A 12,758-nucleotide genomic window follows, 5' to 3' on the forward strand; every position below is an offset into this window, starting at 1 on the left:
TGTGTACTTACTTGTATTTTGTTTTTCACGCGTCAGCAATGGTTTTGCGCTTTTTTCAAGCTTTTATAAGCAGATTTATCGCTATGAATTTAAGAGATCTTCCAGGCAACCTTCTATTTATTAATATACAAAATTCGTTAGATCAAGATGTAGAACATACACTCGTTGTGTAATATATTTAATTTACTGCCGTATCGTATGCGAATGGGCCGGTGCCGACACGTGGAGGCGCGCTCTCATTACTGACGGCGCAGGTGTTTATTTAAACCGTTTTTTTTATTATCGTAATATCTATATAGTCGGTCGGAAACTTGCAAAAATATGGGCTTTTCTATATCTATTTTAACAAGATTTCCAGTTTTACTTCGGTTTGTTTTAAATTTCTGATATTTAGGATTCTGAATTATTTCCCTCTCATTGTAAACCCCGTGTTTTCAATGTTACACGAATTTTTTTTTAACACGAGTAAACTTGAAACGAATGTCACCGACTGAAAATGAATTGAATTCATTCGTTCGTTCATTCATTCATTCATTCATTCGTTTGTGGGTTTGACAAACGCGCCGCGTTACAATCAGATATTGTTTGCATATTGATTTAAACCCGACTGTACAGTCAAGTAAAATACCTATCGATACGGATAAAGAGACGAAATAGTACATCACGATACAAGTGTGAAAAGTAGGAAATTCGCGACGAGTGGCGATAAATTCAAACACGACTGAAATGAAATTTGTTACATGAGGGTTTTTGGGGGCGAAAAATCGATCTAGCTAGGTCTTATCTCTGGGAAAACGCGCGCTTTGAGATTTATAGTTTTCCGAGCAAAGCTCGGTCTCCCAGATATTAACTATTAAATACAGTAAATCTAAATATTCACCACTCAAGAGTATATGTTGGTAAAGTGTCATTCTATAGAACTTGCTAATAACTGTGTAAACAAACCGCCATATTAAAACTGTCAAAAAACATGAATTTACTAGTGACTTTTGTTTACACAGTTAGCAAGTTCCATAGAATGACACTTTATCTAATAGTGAGACATAAGTATAACAAAATCAACCTGTATACACAAATAAGGTATTTTCCTCGATAACATAGAATATTTCGTCTGAATCGACTCTAAATTATACATTCAATCCACGTGCCTTTGACAAATCGGGTACAATTACCATCACCGAGTATTGTTCGGTTATAGCAGTGTTGCCAGATCGTACCTTTTAGTACGGTTTTCCGTACTATTTTGGACCCTTGCGTACCTTTTTTGTAAGCAGCGTACATCGTACTAAAACCGTACCTTTTGATGTACGATTGTTTATCAACTTTTTTTTTCGTTGTATTGGTTCAGGATGGTTTGTTCAGGGCAAAATATCTAAAGTAATATCGTTTATTGCAAACCATGTTAACCATGGTACAATAGAATAGATGTTACAATGGAAATAGACGACATGGCACCCTGGTAGGGTATTGGCAATTATCCATAAAACTACATTAAATAATTTATGTGTAATATTATTAATATTGCTTTGTGATTGCTTCTAATGCAGTGCAGTTGCTCGAAGAATAATAAAAACGCTAAAAGAAGTTAAAAAAATTATAAAGAATTTGTTCTCGGGCTGTCAGGTCTAAGTCATGTCATGTCCATAAATCCTACTTGTTTATCTTACCAATCTTATTCACATGCATTTCTTTTTAATTTATATATGTACATTTGCATATCCAGTAGAAAGTTACTTAGTCATCTGAGTGTATTTCGTTTTATTTGGCATTATTATCCAGATTACAAAACTCAGGTAGTCAAAATTCAGCCGGCCATTTATAGCCCGTCAAACAACTTAGTCAGTATAAAATGGCGCGAAATTTAAGTTTTCTATTGGACCATAATCCTTCGCACCATTTTTTTTAAATTTGCCGCTTTTTTCATCTGACGGAAATGGCTTGACAAATTTTATTTTTCATGTACCTATCTATATCAATGCAAACAAAATTGGTTAACTATAGCTGGTCAACCAAATCTTGTCAGTAAAAAAAGGCGCGAAATTCAAATTTTCTATGGGACGATATCCCTTTGCGCCTACATTTTTCAAATTTGCCGCCTTTTTCTACTGACAAGATCTGGTTGACCAAGTATATGACGTGTACACTACACTTATAGTTGGTCAAATCAATTTGTCAGTCAGTAACAATCAGGAAAACTATACTCATGTCTCATCCACCCACCATACCCCCCACCCACACACCCACATATAAATATTGTTTCTGTAAGAAAATTATACTAATAAAAAAAACCGTACTTTTTTTATCAAAATCGTACCTTTTTTGACGTAGGACCGTACATAAGCTGGAAGCGCTCTGGCAACACTGGGTTATAGATAGAGTCGCAATCTCGTCATTTTGATAACGTAGGTTGGGGAGTGAATAGGCTCCCTAATTTAAATAACAATAATTATGTATTAAAATTTAACTAATAATATTTATTGTAAAAACTTAAATATAAATACAAACTAAAAATATAAAAAAACTACTTTCTAAAACCCGTCCCGGGCTGTCCCCGACGCAAAGGTGCCCATCACGCTCGCTGCGTTGCCGCGTTGTATTGCGATGGACAGCCTGTATTAAAATAAATATAAAATCGATTTTAGTAAGCAAGGAAATGTGTTTTTTTTTATTGGAAAAAGGTAAACAATTGACCACATTTTTTGTTTCGATTTAAAACACTCCCTTCGATCGTATTTTAATTTATCGCTACTCCTTTCGAATTTCCTATTTTTCGCACTTGTATCGTACAACGTTTTACAGTACATATGACCCTTTAAATTTTCGACATAGGCATGTATTGTGGTTACCGCACTAGGGCGGTAAAGTATGTAGTAAGGTTTATTCGGGTAATTCTTGAAATCGGGTAATCCCGAAAATCATTGTAAAATCACCCATATTCCGTTGTAGTAAGAGCCAGCTTTCGGAATTATCCGCCACTATTCGGAAATACCCGAATACACCTTACCATATGTTACATATGTACTGTAAAAACAATGTTGCCCCTTTGTAAAACAAATAACGATTTTAAGTCACATTTCATTAAAGGAACTTACTTATCTCCCACTTAAAATTTGAATAAAATGCAAATACCCAAAACTGCAGGTGCAGACGAACTAGAATTAAATGGTAATAAGCTAAGTTAGGACAAGTTAGTGCTTAAACTGGAGCACTAACTTCAGCTGTTAACTTGGAAGTAACATTTCGGAGTTTGACATTGATTTATCCCAGCCGATAGAGCATATGAGACGCGCGGTCAATTTCTGAACTATTTTAGATTAGAGTTTTGTTACTAAGGACCACTTGAACCATCCCACTAACTCAGGGTTAACCGGTTGAACCTGAAGTTACCATGGTTACCAGTACAATTTGACACTGGGTTAACGGTTTATCCGGTTAACCCCGGGCTAGTGGGATGGTGCAAGTGGCGCTTAAGAGTCATACGCACCTATAGCTATCACCAAATCATAGAAGTTACACTTTCATTATGAAATGACAAGCTTACATTACATGAAACTTGGCATAAATATTAACGTAACATACCTATATATTTATGTCAGGTACTAGTTCTCGTTGCTAAATTATTATACTTACAAAGAATATCGCTCAAGGTAATTTCTTTATATACAATTCCTAGCAACGAAACTTATAGTATCAGACATAAATATGTTACCTGTTCATGCTAAGTTTCATGTAATTTAAACATAAACTGAAATAAATATAAGAAAAAGTGACCAAGTGCCCCCAGGCTGGAATCGAACCAGCTATCGCGGCAGATGCCTGCACACAAAACCAAACAACACACAAACTAAAATATTTTCTAAAAATAATTAAAATTTTTCTTATATTGTTAGTAATTTAAACATGTTATTTTAAAATGAGAGCGTAACTTCATTTATTTTGTCAAGCGGGGCGGCTAGGTTTGTGCTCGGGGTAGCTTTGTAGGCGCTTTTCAGTATTTTTAAAAAAAAAATTATGATATAGGAGGCAAGTTTTCTTATGCTGAATCTATTGGGAGGTAATCTGTAGCTTAGTGAAGACAAGTAACTAAGTAACATGTATGAACTTGTTCCACATTTGTAGTTTCAAATGGTTAGGTTACTTAGTTGGCAGTTCGGACGTCCGGGGTTCAAGTTTTTGCTTTGACCTCATACAAAATAGGAGATTGACATTTGTCCGTACAAATGTACGCAACACGGTATTTTTTGTATGTTTTATAACATAAACTGACATTTCTGGAGGTATATATCCCGGTAAGGGCATTTATTTGCGTGTTGAGCACAGTTACCTGTTTGTTCCGGAGTCTTGGGTGTTTTCTAGTATTTATGTATTTGTATATGATAGGTAAATATCGTTGTCTGACTACTCACAACACCTAGATATCTTTTTGATGTGTTGTTTTGTTGTTGCGTGGGTTGTTGTTGTTTGCACTTCCCTTTTTTCCTCTGTCTAAGCTACAGGGTATACAATATTCTGTCGGATGTAACCATACTTTGCGTTTATAATTATTTATGGTTTAATTTAATGTAGTTTATTTACAAGAGATCTATTATAATTATAATTCAAAGACCGAGTTTTGTGCAATAAAGTTAAAACTGAATACTATTATTTGTCTTCCATTCACGTTGTATGGAAATAGCCTGGCGTGGGCGGGCGTGGGAGGGGGAGGCCATCACACGGGTATTGCTCCTTGAATCAAGGATTATAATAAAAATACTCATTTTAACGTTTAACACTTCAAAGGCCACGAAGATTCGTGTCATTCGTGTTCTTCTCTCACTCACTGAGCATAAGCGCAATGATATACAGGGTGTTGCCTATAACAGAACAGGAGCAATAAATTAAACTGTAGGCTGTACTCCTCAAACTGACCTGCCCTACTAGTAGCACGGTCGCATTTTTATCATTTATCACCATGCCTGTCACGTTCTAACAAGTATGTAAGTGCAAAAGTGACGGGCTTAGTGATAGTCGATAAAAATGGATGGGTTCAGCAACTTTTAAAAATAAATTATTCTTTTTGATTTTTATTACACTTTAAATTTTATTGTAAGACGCAATGTTGTTATGTTTAAAACGTGACAGGCAACGTCAAAGACATATTTAATTTGTATGAAAAAGAGAAAATTTAAAGAATTCACAATTTTTAAAAGTTCTTAGTCAAAAGTTCTATCGTTTGAGGAACACAATATACCCATGGTTTAATTATTTGCTCGTTCTACAGGAAACACCCGGTATATAGTGTGTCAAGAAAGTGCTTTTATTTTTATTTTGAGTTACATATATCTGCCGTTTTGTTTTGGTTCTGCCGCATTTCCGTCTTATTTGTAACAAAAACAAAACAAAATGTTCTCTTTCGAACAATAGTTGGCGTTTGACTTAGAACTTGACCTAGTATGACCCCACGTAAAGGCTGAACCGAAACTGATGGGATTAGCAACAGTTTGAAACAATAGACAAATCTAATCAATGATTATACACCGTTAGATAACGGAGTTCGTTGACTCTTCGTGTTTTCACTTTGAACCAGAAACATAACTAATTAAATGTTAACTAGTTAAATGTGTTAAAGCAAGAGTTCGAATAATATCCATCATTATTATATTTATAGTATGTATTTTATAAATATGTGGTAGTTTATATATATTTTATTTATTTATGTAATTTATAAGTATAGTTTGCTTTTTTTTAACTCACTCAATATATTTTCTCTCTCTGCACCAATTGAAGGTATCTCTGTTTGGCCCTATGGTTGTCTGGTAGAGAATGCCATTTGGCATTAAGTCCGCCATTTGTACATTGTTGTATATATTTTGTGCAATAAAGTTTAAATAAAATAAATAAATAAATAAATGTACGTTTGTTACGTATGTTTTTACGCTCTGGACCCGGCATGGCTCAGAACGGGTTTTAGTTCTTAAGTTTTGTATTTATGTTATTGGTGATTGATTGGTGAAGTGGAGTGAGGGAGAGGGGCTGCGACCCCCGCTCTGGGTCGTACCTGGTTCAACAGATCTCCATTGCCGTGCAGCGAGGAAACGCTGCAGGCATCATGGGGACTTTTGAGCCGGGTACGATGCAGGGTGGAGGCGCATATTAGACGTTTTTAGGGTTCCGTAGCCAAATGGCAAAAAACGGAACCCTTATAGATTCGTCATGTCTGTCTGTCTGTCTGTCTGTCCGTCTGTCCGTCTGTCCGTCTGTCTGTCCGTCCGTATGTCACAGCCACTTTTCTCCGAAACTATAAGAACTATACTGTTGAAACTTGGTAAGTAGATGTATTCTGTGAACCGCATTAAGATTTTCACACAAAAATAGAAAAAAAAACAATAAATTTTTGGGGTTCCCCATACTTAGAACTGAAACTCAAAAATTTTTTTTTCATCAAACCCATACGTGTGGGGTATCTATGGATAGGTCTTCAAAAATGATATTGAGGTTTCTAATATCATTTTTTTCTAAACGGAATAGTTTGCGCGAGAGACACTTCCAAAGTGGTAAAATGTGTGTCCCCCCCCCCTGTAACTTCTAAAATAAGAGAATGATAAAACTAAAAAAAAATATATGATGTACATTACCATGTAAACTTCCACCGTAAAATGTTTTGAACGAGATCTAGTAAGTAGTTTTTTTTTATACGTCATAAATCGCCTAAATACGGAACCCTTCATGGGCGAGTCCGACTCGCACTTGTCCGCTTTTTTTTTAGTTTATTATTAGTTTTAATGATTATGTTTTTTTTATTATTTGTTTATTATATTAATGTCAAATAAATAGATAATATTATATAACTAATAAATATCATTAATTTGAATTGATATAAAATAAATATACTAATATTTATGTTATTGAAATAAATTTTATTAATTGTTATATGACAATCTTACACAAATCGATCTGGGTCATACACATTTTTTAGCAAACTCGTTCGCATCTTTCCTGTAGACATCGCAAATTTAATGAACCTAAAGCTAATTTTTACAGAGGCGGTATAAATTTTTTCAGTACTTACTTGAAACTAAAATGAGAAAAACGGGATATCTATGTACTGTCCACAGAAGTGACCTTTTTCTAAAATGTGTTTGATCCACCTAGTCCCACAGGAAGCTCAATAAGTCTTGTGTTGTGGGTACTAGACGACGATAAATACTTTAAACATACCTATACAGTGTGTAAATCCAATACGGGCGAATATTTAAACGGTGGTTAGCATAGGACCTAAAAAGTATATTGAGATAGATTTTACTTAGAAATGCATGGAAAATTTTAACCATACAAAATAATTCGGCCCGCAATGTAATACACCACACAAGTTACGGGATACGAGCTTTTTAAAGTAACTGTCAACGCTTGTTGGCAGTTACTATAAAAAGCTCGTATCTCGTAATGTCATGTCATCTTCTGTTTCTTAATGTTTGCAGTACATTGCTGCTCGGTACATGTGGAAAAAATTAATCACGGGGTCATAATTAAGTGTAACTTAAAAAAAACATTTTAATTAATGATAAGACGGGTAAATTCTATATCTGGTTTAATTTATTGCCCGTATTAGACTTACACACTGTATGAAACGTCGAAAGATGGCAATAGATAAATAAAATAAATATTATAGGTCATTTTTACACAAATAGCTTAGCCCCACGGTAAGCTCAAGAAGGCTTATGTTGTGGGTACTCAGACAATGATATATATAATATACAAATACTTAAATACATAGAAAACAACCATGACTCAGGAACAAATATCTGTGCTTATCACACAAATAAATGCCCTTACCGGGATTCGAACCCGGGACCATCGGCTTCACAGGCAGGGTTACTACCCACTAGGCCAGACCGGTCGTCAATACAATATATTTACAATGCAAATATACAATACATTTAATTTATTTGCAATGGCAGTAGGTATATTTACGTTATTATCGTCAGAAACCGATTGGTTGAAGGTTTGAATGTATTAAGCACTTTAATGGCTTAGCCCCAAGTGTTATAAAAAGCTGATTTCGCGAGATTTTTACTTACAGTGAAAAAGCTATATACCTAGAGACAGTTTAAGCGTTAACAAAGGTCATTGCTACCTTATGTATAAGTATTACCTAAGCTAGGTTCTAGACTTTGTCTGAAGTCTAGGTATTCCAGCCAGACAGTTGAATGCACTTGCAGTCGACGATCTCTTGCATAATAGCTGCACGCGGCGTTGCTTGCTTTATACATACGATGACTTTTTAGTTTTTACAATACCACCATTAGAAATATGGAAATTGCTTTCAGCCGAAAAGTACATTTTTACTTAAGAGAGGACTAATATCATCCTAGCTTCACGCCCCCTATTAATGACTGGAAGAGATCCCTTCCTGGAGATCCTGGAAGGGATAAGTTCGCCTTTGTACTTCTTACTAATTTTATAAAGTTAAAGTCAAAGTGTTTTTATTTGCGAGTATATGTCAAACTGATTACAGTGGCGGTAAATAAATATTTGTAGTACTATACCCTGCCTGATGGCATACAAAAACTTGATTCATTTCTTTACATACTAACATGCGAAATAATTTTACATATGTATACATATACCTAGTTATTATTAATATTAAATTCATATCAAATCAGAAGCATTAAAATTATACAGCAAAAATTCAGAAATAGTGTAAAAACAATTATCAATTAAAAATGTCAGTAGTTTGTGCTTAAACTGATTTATGGGTAACATTCTGAATGGGACAGGCAATTTGTTATAAATCTTACTAGCTACCTAAGCAGATGTTTATGTGTAATTCTTGTATGTTTATTGTTGTATATAGCTGTGTGTGTAAATCACATGAAATAAATAATTTTGAAATTTAAAATTTGAAATTTTAGAACACACTTTTGCGCATAGGGCAGTATTTGCGGAAACAGGAAAGAGATTCTGAGGATACCTGGAATCTCTAGCAAATACCTCAGATACCGTTCTGAATAGTGTTGGGTTTGTCTCGATGTACATCGCAATCTCAAAAATATATTTTTAATATGTATGTTATATTTCTAATATGTATCTTTGTACAATAAAGAGTTTACTACGTTTATAAGGTAAGTTGGGTTTACGAACGAAGTAGCGGGCAAAACCTAGTTTCAAAAATATTTATTTCACTATTCAATTTCCAATATTTCCATAGAGAAATAGAAAATCATATCGCCTCAGGGTTTGGGAGATGCACTCGCAAATCTAATACTGAACCAATATCACTTTGTATTTGTAGCTAGTCGGTAAAATACTGGCACTCGCAACTATAGATAACATTTTTGAGAAAGATTCATGTATCATGTAACTTTTTTAAAACGAACAATTTTTGTATATTTATTTATTTATTTATTTATATGTATATATATTTCGGGGATCTCGGGAACGGCTCTTACGATTTCGATGAAATTTGCTATATGGGGGTATTCGGGGGCGAAAAATCGATCTAGCTAGGTTTTATCTCTGGGAAAACGCGCATTTTTGAGTTTTTATATGTTGTCCGAGCAAAGCTCGGTCTCCCAGATATTAAGTTTAATGTATGTAGTTGGTATTTTGACTTCGTTAAACTTACTTAAAATTACATTAATAAATAAATCTCTGCGGACAATCGCTCACAGATCAGCCTATGATATGACATAAATATACGATTCTTTATTTAATTTGCTGTTGTACCTAATGTATGTTTTTTACGCCAAATAAATATTTTCTATTTTCTATTTTTTTTATTACTTTTATTTATTAAAACCACTACTTACAATAAAAAGTAACCTAAAATTAAAACTACCTATAAAACTAAAACTAATACCTCAAAAATGTGACCTAGCCCAATATGTATATATTAGGCTAGATCACCCAGGTTCGATCCGTGTGGAAGGGTTCCCATAAGGCTGTCTGCGTTCCCCCTTTGGATGGCTATGCCGATCCGTTGGGCGAGGAACGAGCCAGCCCTACGGTCCCCGGTGACCTCGAAGATTTTTTTTTCACCTCAGCAGCTCGAACAAGGGTAGTTTGCTACTTAAAAACACTGAGTGAGACAAAATGAGCAAAATGCGATTTTGCTCACTGTTTATAAGTAGCAAAGTACCCTTGTTCGAGATGCTGAGGTGAAAATTTAATTGTTGGTATATCTTAAGAAAACATGAGTGAATAGAGGTAAGTGATGAAGGAATACATTTTTCGGGCTCTGTAATATGTTCTCACTGCTGAGGTGAAAAGTATTGTGAACTACACGAGATCAAAGGTATATTTACATCTCGTGCGCTTTTGAGTCCCTTACTACGCTCAAGATTCTAAATTAGATTCACTCGCTACGCTCGTGAATCTATTATAGAATCTTTCGCTTGCACGGGACTCAAAATAAGCACTCGAAGAAATATCAAACTTTGATCTCTTGTTGTACAAATAACTATTGACAGCTGCTACTTAATTATATCTAAATTAAAGATTATTTGGAATAAGAAAAAAAAAATTGAGTTTATAAAAGAATTATTGTAATACCTAACCCTATATATGGACTTCATGTTCGAAATAAAAATATTTCATTTCATAAAACAGCCTTATTTGCTTAAAACGACAATATTTTCAGTAAATTTGTAAGACTTAAAAAATAGAACAGAATTAACCTTATTAACTCGGTTTTAAGCCCAAATGCATTCTTTCCTTCACACCGATCGACGTTTGGTTAATAATAACTCCGTATATACAAAACGTACGTTTGTCTGTCTGTTCCCTCCCAACATAAACACACCAAAGTTAAGTATGCGGTCACCACCTTTAAACGAACCCAGTTAAGTCTGAGTTCTTGATCCTGTACAAATATGTGTAATCAAAGTCCTAATTATATTGGTTTATTGTATGGGAATAAGGCTTGGAGAAAACAAACATTAGATAGGTATTTTTGAATTGATCATGTTTATTTTACTTTTTTATGGCGGCAGGCGGAACAGAAATCTATAAGAGATCGATAACCTATCCCTATATACCTTGTATCTTAACCTGTATTATGTACAATACAGTGTTTACAATTACATACATACATACATAAACTGAAGGTGACTGAAGTAGGTACATACATGCCGCATGTACATTTACAAAACATCCTTCAACGCATAGCCATCCTATAGAGGTCCCTTTGTTTCACGTAAAGTTTTAAGGTTTTAACTGTTTTAAGTCATAATGTATTGATTGTCATATTATCATTAGTCCTAAAACTGAAACCGTTAACTTTTGAGGATTTTCGTAAGGTTATCCTATAGATAGGTTAGGTTAGGTTTCTTTTACGGCAATCCTGAAAAGTTACGCGATTCTAAACCAAACAAATAATGACTTACGAAAATTCGGGCAAACAATACATTATGACTTAAAACTTTTTGGGAAACAATAGAGACCCCCATCTTCTGTTTTAGAGGAAAGTAACGCACCGAAGATATTAGATCTCCCGGTTCTTAGATACTGGCCTATCCGCTCTAACCTGAGATACTAAAATTTTATTGGCTTATATTTCACAAATACAACGTTTGTTCAGAGGGTAACTTACAAAATATGTATAATGATAATATGTGTCGAAAAAACTACCCCATGTGGCCCACACCATCCCTTCCTTGGTTTGGGTAAACTTCCCTAATTACAGTAATTACGCATGTTAATTACCTTTAACATGTTCATCTCAAAGTACACATCGCATGTAGGATCATGTATCGAACTTATTGGATCTCGAAAGTTGCGGAATGAAGTATTTCCCAAACACGACGCGGACTTGGCTGTGGTTCTTCCGTGTACGTGACGTGACAGCGCAATAAACATATTTGCAGTATTTTATGTATTTTTGAACAATGGGGTTGGAATTCAAAGGTTTTATAGATGGCGCCAGCATAGGTGTTTTCCGGTTTCGGTTTACGCTAGCATGAAAGAAAAAACAAGAACTATTAGTAGGAATGAAATAAATAAAGCTGTAATAATAATAATAATGTTGATTCGACGATCATTGTCCCGATAGTCGTTTCAGCGAACGGTCTAATAGCGAAGAGTCTCGACCAACATCTTGAGAGACTCTCGCTAGGTGGTTGGATCAAGGGTCAGATGCAGAAGGCGGTGATCTTGGACACGGCGCGGATAGTCCGCCGGTTCCTCTCTCTGCAGCCCTGACCACCGGCAGCTTGGGCCTTGCCCCGCTGCTGGCGGCACCCTAGGTTAGGTTTTTTATAATATGTTTATAAGTATTTTGTATTGTTTTTGTAAGTGTTTTTGTATTTTATTTTTATATCCATATTATAAAATAACCTAACTTAAGACCAAAAATAAATAAAGAGAATAATAATAATAATTAGTAGGAATGACAGTATACTACTTAATACAACCCTTTATGAACTGTTATAACCACATTTTAAGTGTCAACCATAAATGACGTCACACGAATATCAAAATTTTAACCCCCAGCCCCCCCCCCCTTTCCATTCGCATGATTTGGCAAGTGAATGGACTTAGTGTGACGTCACAATGCACATATTTGGCAAAAAAAAAATATTTTGAACGAAATCGGCAATTCTAATTAGGTACCTACATATTATTATATTTTGTTGTTATGCAAAGGTACACATAATATATTATATTATGTCAATAGCTTAAAATTAGAACCTTATCAAAATACCTGATTTGAATAAACCGAACGCCGGCGCACCCACGCCGACCGTCTCTGACTAGTTTTCACTGCCACTGGCACTGGCAAG

General features: G+C 34.8%; 1 protein-coding gene across 4 annotated transcripts in view; it reads left to right on the top strand.

Moving 5' to 3' along the window:
* LOC134660564 (fasciclin-3) overlaps nt 1-12,758 on the top strand; it is a 219,973-nt gene that overhangs the window by 95,425 nt on the left and 111,790 nt on the right. The gene's annotated exons all lie outside the window — the stretch shown is intronic.

This window comes from Cydia amplana, chromosome 27 (assembly GCF_948474715.1).
Source record: "Cydia amplana chromosome 27, ilCydAmpl1.1, whole genome shotgun sequence".
NCBI classification, from domain to species: domain Eukaryota; kingdom Metazoa; phylum Arthropoda; class Insecta; order Lepidoptera; family Tortricidae; genus Cydia; species Cydia amplana.